The sequence below is a fragment of the Priapulus caudatus genome, unplaced genomic scaffold, assembly GCF_000485595.1.
Source record: "Priapulus caudatus unplaced genomic scaffold, Priapulus_caudatus-5.0.1 Scaffold2, whole genome shotgun sequence".
NCBI classification, from domain to species: domain Eukaryota; kingdom Metazoa; phylum Priapulida; class Priapulimorpha; order Priapulimorphida; family Priapulidae; genus Priapulus; species Priapulus caudatus.
Window position 1 is genome coordinate 272,962 of NW_014577063.1, and position 9,545 is coordinate 282,506.

The 9,545-nt window shown below is 44.9% G+C and overlaps 1 protein-coding gene across 1 annotated transcript in view; it reads left to right on the forward strand.

The window, feature by feature from the left end:
- The first annotated feature begins 2,433 nt into the window (after nucleotides 1–2,433).
- The window catches only part of LOC106820788, a 32,141-nt gene continuing 25,029 nt past the window's right edge, over nucleotides 2,434–9,545 (forward strand). Inside the window, exon 1 of the mRNA XM_014825360.1 lies at nucleotides 2,434–2,509. The gene's annotated coding sequence lies outside the window, so the exon portion shown is untranslated. The remainder of the gene's footprint in view (nucleotides 2,510–9,545) is intronic.

Genomic DNA, 9,545 nt, shown 5'->3' on the forward strand with positions numbered 1-9,545 from the left:
GTCAATATTCACCCCGCTTATCAGTCAGCGCTATGTAGACTTGCAGAATAAGTAGTAACCAATAAAAATAATCATAGATAACCGACCTATATTATTTCGTCTATGCTATATTATGCAAGAGCTAATACAATGGCTATAAACATCAGTAATTTATTAGCTCTTGATATTATTTCTATGGTAGGCTGTAACGCACGAAGTGTCGATCCTTCTACGCATGGAGCCTAAATATAACAGGCTGTTATATTAGCTCCTTGCTTCTAGCGTAGCTACGAATACGTCATATTATATATATATATATATATATAAATATAAATATAAATATAACAGCTGTTAAGATTTAGCTCCTTGCTTCTACGTAGCGCTACGATATACGCATTATTATATATAATAATATTATATATATATGTTCATATTTTTATATAATATATATTGACATCAGGAGTAGATAATAGCGGAATTATTCTATAATAGGATTGAGGGCCTATCAGGGAATTCCCGTATTATCTACTCCTGATAATAACATCATGTTTCTTGTGGCAAACAAAGCAATGCGAAATACATGTCAGGAGTCTATGCAATTAGATGATTGCATAGACTCCTGATACAAATTGTCCTATGCTCTAATCGGACTGGGCTAGCGAACCGCCCGAAAACCTCCCGATTAACCGCGGTGGTCTCCACAAGCAGCTTTAAACTTTAGAGACATTTCTTTGCTAAGAAACCCATTGCCAAATGAGAAAAGGCACATCACAATTTAATAACGTAAGCTGATATTATCTATTAGTGGTAACATGTAAATGTAGTTGTTTCATCAACACGCATGTTCACACGTAACTCAGCACTTAGGCTGTGGTTCATCACGCGACCATCGCCCTCTCTACCATTGCTCAACAGTAACACCGGGTTACCTAAGTTGAAGCCTAGACTAAAGATCAAAGAAATTCTAGTAAAGAATTGATTAAACATATAAATTGATGGGTACTGATTTACAGATACGATCTCGAACGTTAACGGTCATGGAATGTCGCGTTGCACGCAATTTCTCAGCATATTTATTGCAGAGATATATGCTAGATATTAATTTCTTGGGAAGACATCTTGGATTTCCATTGGATTCTTTGAAGGTTCCATCGCGCTACTCGCTTACATTTGACAATTGTATAGACTATTTTCCGTCTCGTACATGGAGCTACACTGTCGTTGGCTATACATATCAAGCGTGCTTTTGGGCCTTGCGTGCGACCAGCCATTGGTGAGTTCGTCTATTCCGAGTAAAGGATGCAAAGTACACCTACTCCGTCGAGGAGACTGGCAGGGTCGCAGCTGTAACGGGGTCCGCGTTACATCCGGCCTACAGTTCCGTTTTATACGTGCTTTGTGTACCAAAGCGGAGATAGTGCTTTTAGCTTGAATTAGTGCGAGGCCGGAGAGCACGCATACAGCGCAATGTACGCGCAGTTTAAACCCCCACAGACCCCAGAATGTCTGATGAGTTTATACGCAAGTATTAGTCTTCCTGCTTCTCACGCACCGCGTTGGCAGCGATTCTTCTCTCTCTCATCCTACTCTGCTCTCTTCTCTCTCTCATCTCTCTCTCGATCTCTCTCTCTCCTCTCTCTCTCTGCTCTCTCTCTCTCTCTCTCTCTGTCTCATCTCTCTGCTCTCTCTCGTCTCTTCGTCTGTCTCTCTCTCTCTCTGTCTGTCTGTCTGTCTGTCTGTGTCTGTCTCTCCCTCTCTCTCGCTCTCTCCCCTTCCTCCCTCCCTCCCCCTCTTTCTTTAGCGCGCACACTCTTGCGCGCTTGCTCGTGCTCTATCTTTGCTATTTATTTTCATCTTTCTCAGTCTCCTTTTTTTCCTCCTCTTCTTCTCTCTCCCGCCACCCCCCCATCTCTCTCGTCCTCTCTTTTCTCTCTTTATTCTCTGTCTCACATCTCCTTTTCTCTCTCTCTCTCTCTCGTCTCTTTTCTCTCTCTCTCTCGTCTCTCTCTCAGCTTCTTCTGGCGATGTCTCTCTCTTCCTCTCTCTCTCTATTACTATTACTGCCCCCTTCTCTCGCTCTCTCGCTCTCTCTGCCTCTGGACCGACCAGGTCACCTGTCGCGGTTAATGCTATGTCGCAGGGATCGTTTTCGCATAAATAAATCTTCACTTTCTGATCCGGTCTCTCAGGTTACGTGAAGCTTAGGCATCGAAGCGAGGGCGTTCCTGCAGCGTGTGCGTGCGTGCGTGCGTGAGAGGCTGGCGTGAGAGCGCGAGGGGTCGGTGGGACGGCGGCCGCTGAGTTGACCATTACGAGTATTCATCATCGAAGTAGCAGGTGCGATGCAGGTTGTAATATCTCGGCTGCTTGTTATCGCTGTGCGTCGTAGCGCGAGCATAAGAAGGGCCAATTACGAGCGAGTAGCTGCGGCCGTGCGAACTGGATGCTTAGGTGTCCGTCGAAGTGTGCAAGCCGATTCAACGCATCCGTAGGGAAGACGCGAAATAATGTTGGCTTACATCAACGCGAGGTAACGATTGCGGAGCGAGGGTCTAGCGCACATGAAAGACAGGTGGGGTAGGGTTGGGAGAGACGAAACGGGTAAAAGGCAAGAGGAAGAGAGGTAACAGAGCAAAACGTAACGCGGCTGCTGTGCTGCGGTCGTCAAGGAACGAAGAGGTAGGGAGAAGAGGGTTGACTTATAATAATATATATACTATATATATATATATATGATAATATATATATATATCATATATCGAAGAGTAATTGACACAACCCCGTCCCATCCGCATTCACTAAGCATCGTCTAACTATTCTAACTTATCAGTTCAGGGGGGCAGTGCTCTCAGTTAGTCTCCTGCACAAGTCCCTCCCCACTCTCTCAGCTCCCAGCCACGTCTCTCTCTCCCGCTTTTCTCTCTTCTCTCTCTCTTTCTCGTCTGCTCACTCTATATATATATATACTAATATATATATATATATATATATAACAAGAGTATCATGATAGAGAATATTAAATTCCATCCTATTAAAGCAAGTTAATTCTCTATTATGTACTCCTTGATATATATATAGATTAATATATATAGATGAGAGAAGACGAGAGTAGATGGGGTAGGGGGACTGCGAGAGACAGAGCACTGCACCCTAACTGATAAGTATAGAAATAGAGTGAATGGGGATGGGACGGTGTGCTGCGACCTCATTAAAATGCTATGTGTCAAGCTTCCAGACATGCAACCTTGTGACGGGAAGCGCTTTGCAATTTTCGCAGCGGTTATTGACTACATCGCTCAGTGAATTATTTCTAGTTGGGGGGGGGGGCCAGAATGGAAGATAGTTTTGCAGCGTATTATAATAGACTGACAGAGGTTCAGATTGCTGAGTAGGCAACCTAAGCAACGGGTGACAGATTGCGAGATGCGTTTCTGATATGATTTATATCAAAGTAAACGTTTCGTGTTGGTTGGCTATTTTTCACTTCGCGTGACTGCCCGCGTTATCGTGAAATGGGTTTCTCACAAAGCTTTTTCTATCGATCTCTACAAATACGGCTCGTAAATTCATCTGGATGAACGGGGGTGTTGACAGGAGCACTTAGCAAGTAGTTGCTTTGCCGACTCTATAATGTCTGATATTATATAGAGTCGCGCGTCCCTCGCGTCTCTTCGACGAGGTGCTCTCTGTATAGAAGGCTGCGCGTTGCCATGCACGAATGACCGTCTCCTCCATCGTCTTTCGTTAGCGCGCTCGGGTTGTAGTTTAACGGCGTCCACCCACTAATGGTACTTTCATGCTGATGTTCTAGACTGGAGTGGTTATCACCCATCCATGCAACATTGACGTCCACGAACAAGAACACGCACCCCCGCCACCCTACCCATTTAAAACCCATTCGGATACACCGCTGTCTACTGTGTAACCTCAAATGGCTGCCTTTCTTATCACTGTGTGCCGCAGACGTTGTACAGTCGTGGCGATAGGTCGGGTTAGCCTTGGCCTTAGTTTAGTTAAATCTCGTCTAATGTAGTGGGAACATCGGCGTGGGTGACGCATGCGCACATCTCTGTAAAGTGTATATACTTACGGCACATTTGCTGCGCACATTTGCGGCGTGTCGCCGGTAAGGGATTTGTGTCACTCTCTGTGAGACATCATGCAGCTTGGACTAAAGTTCCCCTTACGCAGAGGGACTCCGCTAGCAGATACGTGTTCCCTGGGCGGTAGCGTCTCCTACTGTATAGAGAGGCGCTTCCGTACAGCTGCGATGAACGAATTGCCAGTCAGTTTGTTTTCTTAGGATAGTTAAAGATAGTAAGCACTAGTGGGGGAATTGAAGAATCTTTCATTGGTGAGTCAGGCCGCGAGAGCGTGCTGTCCAGGAGAGCTATTGATTCCCTCTGCTCATGCACAACGCACCCATGGAAGCACACACATGCACGCACGCGCACAGGCGCACGCACATGCACTGTTACTTGCGCCACTATTAATTTTCCGTAAAGCCACAATCTGCTTTAATTTCGCCCTTGCAAACAGAGTGTATTGAAATCGGCTTATTTCCTTGAAATATAAATCCCCGCGGGATATAAAACATTTCCAGGTAATGCGCTCCATAAGTTGGCTACTGCTCGGCAGCTGAGGAGCGGTAATGATAGAATGCAAGCTTATATCTCTCTGTTCGGATCGTTAAGACGAATTCATTCATCGGGGATTTCCAAGATAGGATTATATCCTGCGTTGGAAGAGTATAATAGAAAAGTGACACATGATCGAGTGTGGTGTTGTTCAACGGGCAATGTGAGGGGAAAACTTTAGCTGGAGCATGGATGGCGCATTATATCTGAACTATAGGCCAAAGTTTAAAATCATGAAAATATGACTATTTCCTTAAGCTTCTCTTTACTACAACACCCCCATTAAATCCTCGTTTTTTTGCGCTTATTTCAACATCTATTGACTATATTTCTTATTATCCATATCTAATATATATGGCATATACACAGTTGTTATACTGCTATGTTTTGTCTTGGCAGTCTTGCAATGTTAACTTTCGCCTAATACTCACTTCTGGGGGTCGTTGGCAGAAACATCGTAAAGTTAATGATAATGTTAAGACTAATTTTGTTTCTGACAACGGGCTCCAGTCTTAAAGAGCGAAAAATTGTAGAGGAGAAGCTCTTTAGAAAAATCGATATATTTAAAGTCACCGATTGTGTGCGCGTAGCAGGATTATCGTTCGGTACACAATATTGCGCTAATAAACTATTTATTTGTGCAAAGTGGACTTCCATTGAATTAGGACACCGCTTATCGGGATTTATGTTCCTGTTAACCCCGTAATCCTTTGTTTAAGTTAATGAGCCGGTGTATGTGTAGAGTAATTATGTAGATTAAAGTGGGTTGTGTCATAGATATTTCACGTACGGGAGGCTGCGTGCCATCTAGAATATTACAGAAATCTTGCCCGCTGGGAAATTCAGGGGCATTATGAATACTTTATAATTATTAGGAAAATGAGTGACAAAGAAGACCGAACGAATATCGTGAAATCATAATTCCATGTGCGCGTATAGCATTATGTAATGATGTAGTGTTGTGTGTATTACGTATTCCAGGGAATTATTTGGGCATAATGTAGTAGAAACGTTATATATAACAATTCGCGGGGAAGGCCGTGGTTACGATGCGCGCGAGAGCCAGCGAGTCGGGCAGAGCGGTCACAGAGAGGAGACGTGTAGGTGTGCAAAGGTCAGGCAGAGTGACCAGAGAAAGCGGGAATGTGGGAAGGTCGGGTAGAGCGGTCTCAGAGAGGAGACGTGTAGGTGTGCAATGGTCAGGCAGAGTGACCAGAGAAAGCGGACATGTGAGAAGGTCGGATAGGGCGATCACAGAGAGCAGACGTGTAGGAGTCGGGCAGAGTTAGCCGAGACAACGGACGTGTGATAGGAGTCGGAAAGAGCGACGAGAGAGAAAGAGAGGGAGAGAGAGCGGACGAGAATATCGAAAAGGTGGTTCATAAGAGTGTATAGAGTGACATAAATTCGCAAATTGTATGCAAATAAGCAAGACTGTTATAGTGTCATTGATATATACATTAGCGTAGTAACTAGCGGAAGCGGATAGCGAAAAGCCGCAACAACGCGAAAACCTACATGCTCATGTTTGTACCTATTAGGTGAGATATAATTTAACCTAAAAAGTCGTGAGCATTTTTTTCCACAATGTGCATCATTACTGAAAAGGAATGCTTTCAAAGAAGACCCGGTTACCTCCATACCGGGCAGATTCGGTGTCCTAGATAACTCGTTAATCATCGTAGTCCCAACGAGAACGTAGCGGCATTCTTTACTACATACGTGGCTTTCCGGTTGCAAGCGTCTATCATGGTGCCCTGATTCCCCCATATAACCACGGGCGCTTGGAACGTTTCAATGTCAAAATCATGGTAAATAAACACGAAATGTATTTACTTTCAAAGTCTCAATGTTGATGTTTTCTCTATCGACTACTAATACCATGTAAATGCGGTTTAAATGCTCCTCTGCAACACACGATGTCACCGCACGCACACCACTGTGCACAAACTCTTCTAGAAAAGATAGAAAGATGGAACTCTATCTTTCTGTGAGGTTGTGCTCAGTGGGGGTGCGTGGGGTGAAATTGTGTGTTGCAGAGAAGCGTCTGAACTGCATTTACGGGGCACTGTTACCAATAATAGGCGAAAGAGAATAGATAAAGATTTTTGTAGTAAATACTTTTCGTGTTTATTTACCAACATTTTATTATTGAAACGTTCCAAGTGCCTGTGCACAGAACGGTTGCGACGGAAACCCGCTGTTTGGGAATCGTGTGGCGTGGTGTGACGTGGCATGGCGTGGTGTAACGTAGTGTGGCGTGGCGCGTGGTGTGACGTGGTGTGACGTAGCGTGGCGTGGCGCGTGGTGTGACGTAGTGTGGCGTGGCGCGTGGTGTGACGTGGTGTGACGTAGCGTGGCGTGGCATGGTATTGTACGTGTTATGTAATACGGCTATTATTTTCTGCTATTTTGGTATTTTTACGGCTGTATTTTCTATAGGTCGTCTGTCGGATAAACGGTCGGGAACGGAGAATCGCCTGCGGGCAGCGATGATGATGAAGCAGTGTGCGGTGGAGCGGGCAGAACGACTGAAATGTTGCTCTTATGGAAGGTCAGCGTGTCGCACCATCTTCTGCGAACTTTACGCTTCCCCGCCGACAGCGAATCGAATAAAAAAAAACCGACGAGCTAGAGTTCTTCTCTGTTACATAGACTATAGTCTGCACCGGCATCCTTTCTAATGTGTTACATGCCACCATTACGATGGAGCACATGACAGACCCGGGATGAATGGGCGCGTGAGAGATGGAGCGGGGATGTGCGCTGGGCGGGGGCTAGGCCCGCACGTGCGAGCGTCGAGTCGCCTCCAAATGTACGCGCGAAACACGAAAACAACGTTTACGAATTGATAAATTGCTTGTGTTATTGAAGTTCGATGAGGCTTTGCTCAGTGCAACACTTTGCAGGGAAACATTCGATGTTTGTGTCGACTCTACTTCGGCGAGGGCGGTCAAGCCATACCCAAGTAACTCCGGTTCGGTCAAGCTGTTTCCGTCATGCGTGCGCGAAATCAAATGCTGCTATTGAATTCAAACAGATAACGGCAAAAGTTACCAAACACTTAAAATATTGAGGTATTATCATAACCATAGTGGAAATATAACAACGTAAAGATATTGTGTTAGCAAGACTAACAAATGAAAAATTCTGCATTGCAACTTGATGGTATACAAAGTAAGGCGTTATAGGACCAGGAGGCCCAGGAACAAGAATCGCTGAAAGGAGAGGTTTCGATGATGCGTAATAGCAGGAGAGGGTGGGGGCACCTCATGAATAAATACCCATACTGAAGAAATCAGACGGGAAGGTCAATAAATAGGGACGCCAGTCCGCGCTGGCTGACCCCCGCTCTGGATCGCACCTTCTCCGAAGAGGCAATGTATCCAGTAACTGCTCTCGGTGTTCTGGTAGATTTGCATCATAAACCACCCTAAGTAAATTATACGTAACGCGTGCTTCCTTGAAGTCATAATAAATACTCAATAGGAGTGCGCCAATTCACAGCAGATGTGATAACTCCAGACGTGCCTCCAGAAACCGCTCATCAAGCAAGCGGTGACAAGTGTCCACTTTCTGTTTTTTATCATGTAGCGCTGGGGAGTAGCCTACCATCGTGCGCTGGATAGCTTAGAATGAGTAGTAAGAATATAGAATAAGGGTGTATCAGAACGGTTAGGTAATCATAGCCCTATAGCCTAGAACCTCTAAACAATATGTTGTATATATTTTTGGTCATTTTGCGGGTTACGCAAAATTATACACCTTCGATCAGAATGTGAGCATCATCAATGGAATTCGATGCGAGCATCAGTAGGAGTATTGGTGTGGGTATCGCAATGACAAAATTCGATGACATATTATTAGAAATATCGATGACATATTAATTAGATAATTGCGATGACATGTTAATTAGAATTCGATGGCCATCACTAAATACGATGCGGTTCATCTGAGAATTCGACTAAGCATCACGGCACCAAGAAGTTCGAAGCGGTATAGTAAAGATGGACGGCCTGATAAGGTGTCAGCATGCGCCTCAGCCGGATCGCCGCCTGCTAGCCGGATGGGCGTGTAGATGTGTTGCTGTGAGTCGGAAGTGCCAGATCAGGCCTACCGATATGAATGCAAAGATATGCCAATTGTTTTTGTTATTTTCCGCGATTCGTTGTGTATAGTAATTACAGTCTGGCAGCAGAGGGTACATAGAGGCTAGGTTCCTTCAGGTAAGAGGCAATAGGTAATATCGAAAATGGAATATTTAACTATTATTATTATTATTATTATTAGTAGTAGTATTTTATTATCTAATGCTATTATTTGTGGTATTAGGTAGGAGAATAGTAGATGCAGAGATAAATAGTATCTCCAATCGCGCCTAATCCGAGTATTCCGGACCAGATGCCCAACCGACGATTTTGGTAGGATTTAATGGTGTGAGGTTTGTCCGAGGAAACTCAGCTATCCGCGTCGAGCATGGACAGGCAGAACGCGTCTGTTTAATGCCCGACCACGCGGCGTCGCGTCGTGTTCTGCGTAATTAGAGCTCGGCGAGTGAGAAGCGCGTTTATGTGTGTTTTAGACGATTAATGATCCGCGTTGTACCAGAAGCCGTGGTTCTACCCCGTCACGCATTGGCCGTGTGAATGACGAGCGCGGTGTACCGTTTAATAGGTACTTATAGACGACGGTAAAATGTCTAGCGAAAATTGTCATGCTTCCATTGCCGATACCCCATTAGTGGCCTTGTCGTTCTGACGTCTCAAAGAATGTCCCCCCTTGTGGCTTCGCCTACACGGATCGTGATGACCGAAAACGGACATGCAATACGAAAGGTCAGTCTACGGCGTATACGGGGCATTTTGTTTGTACGGATAAGATGTGAGACCGGACAACAGTTGTTTCCTCTGATTTGCGTGCAATTTGAAA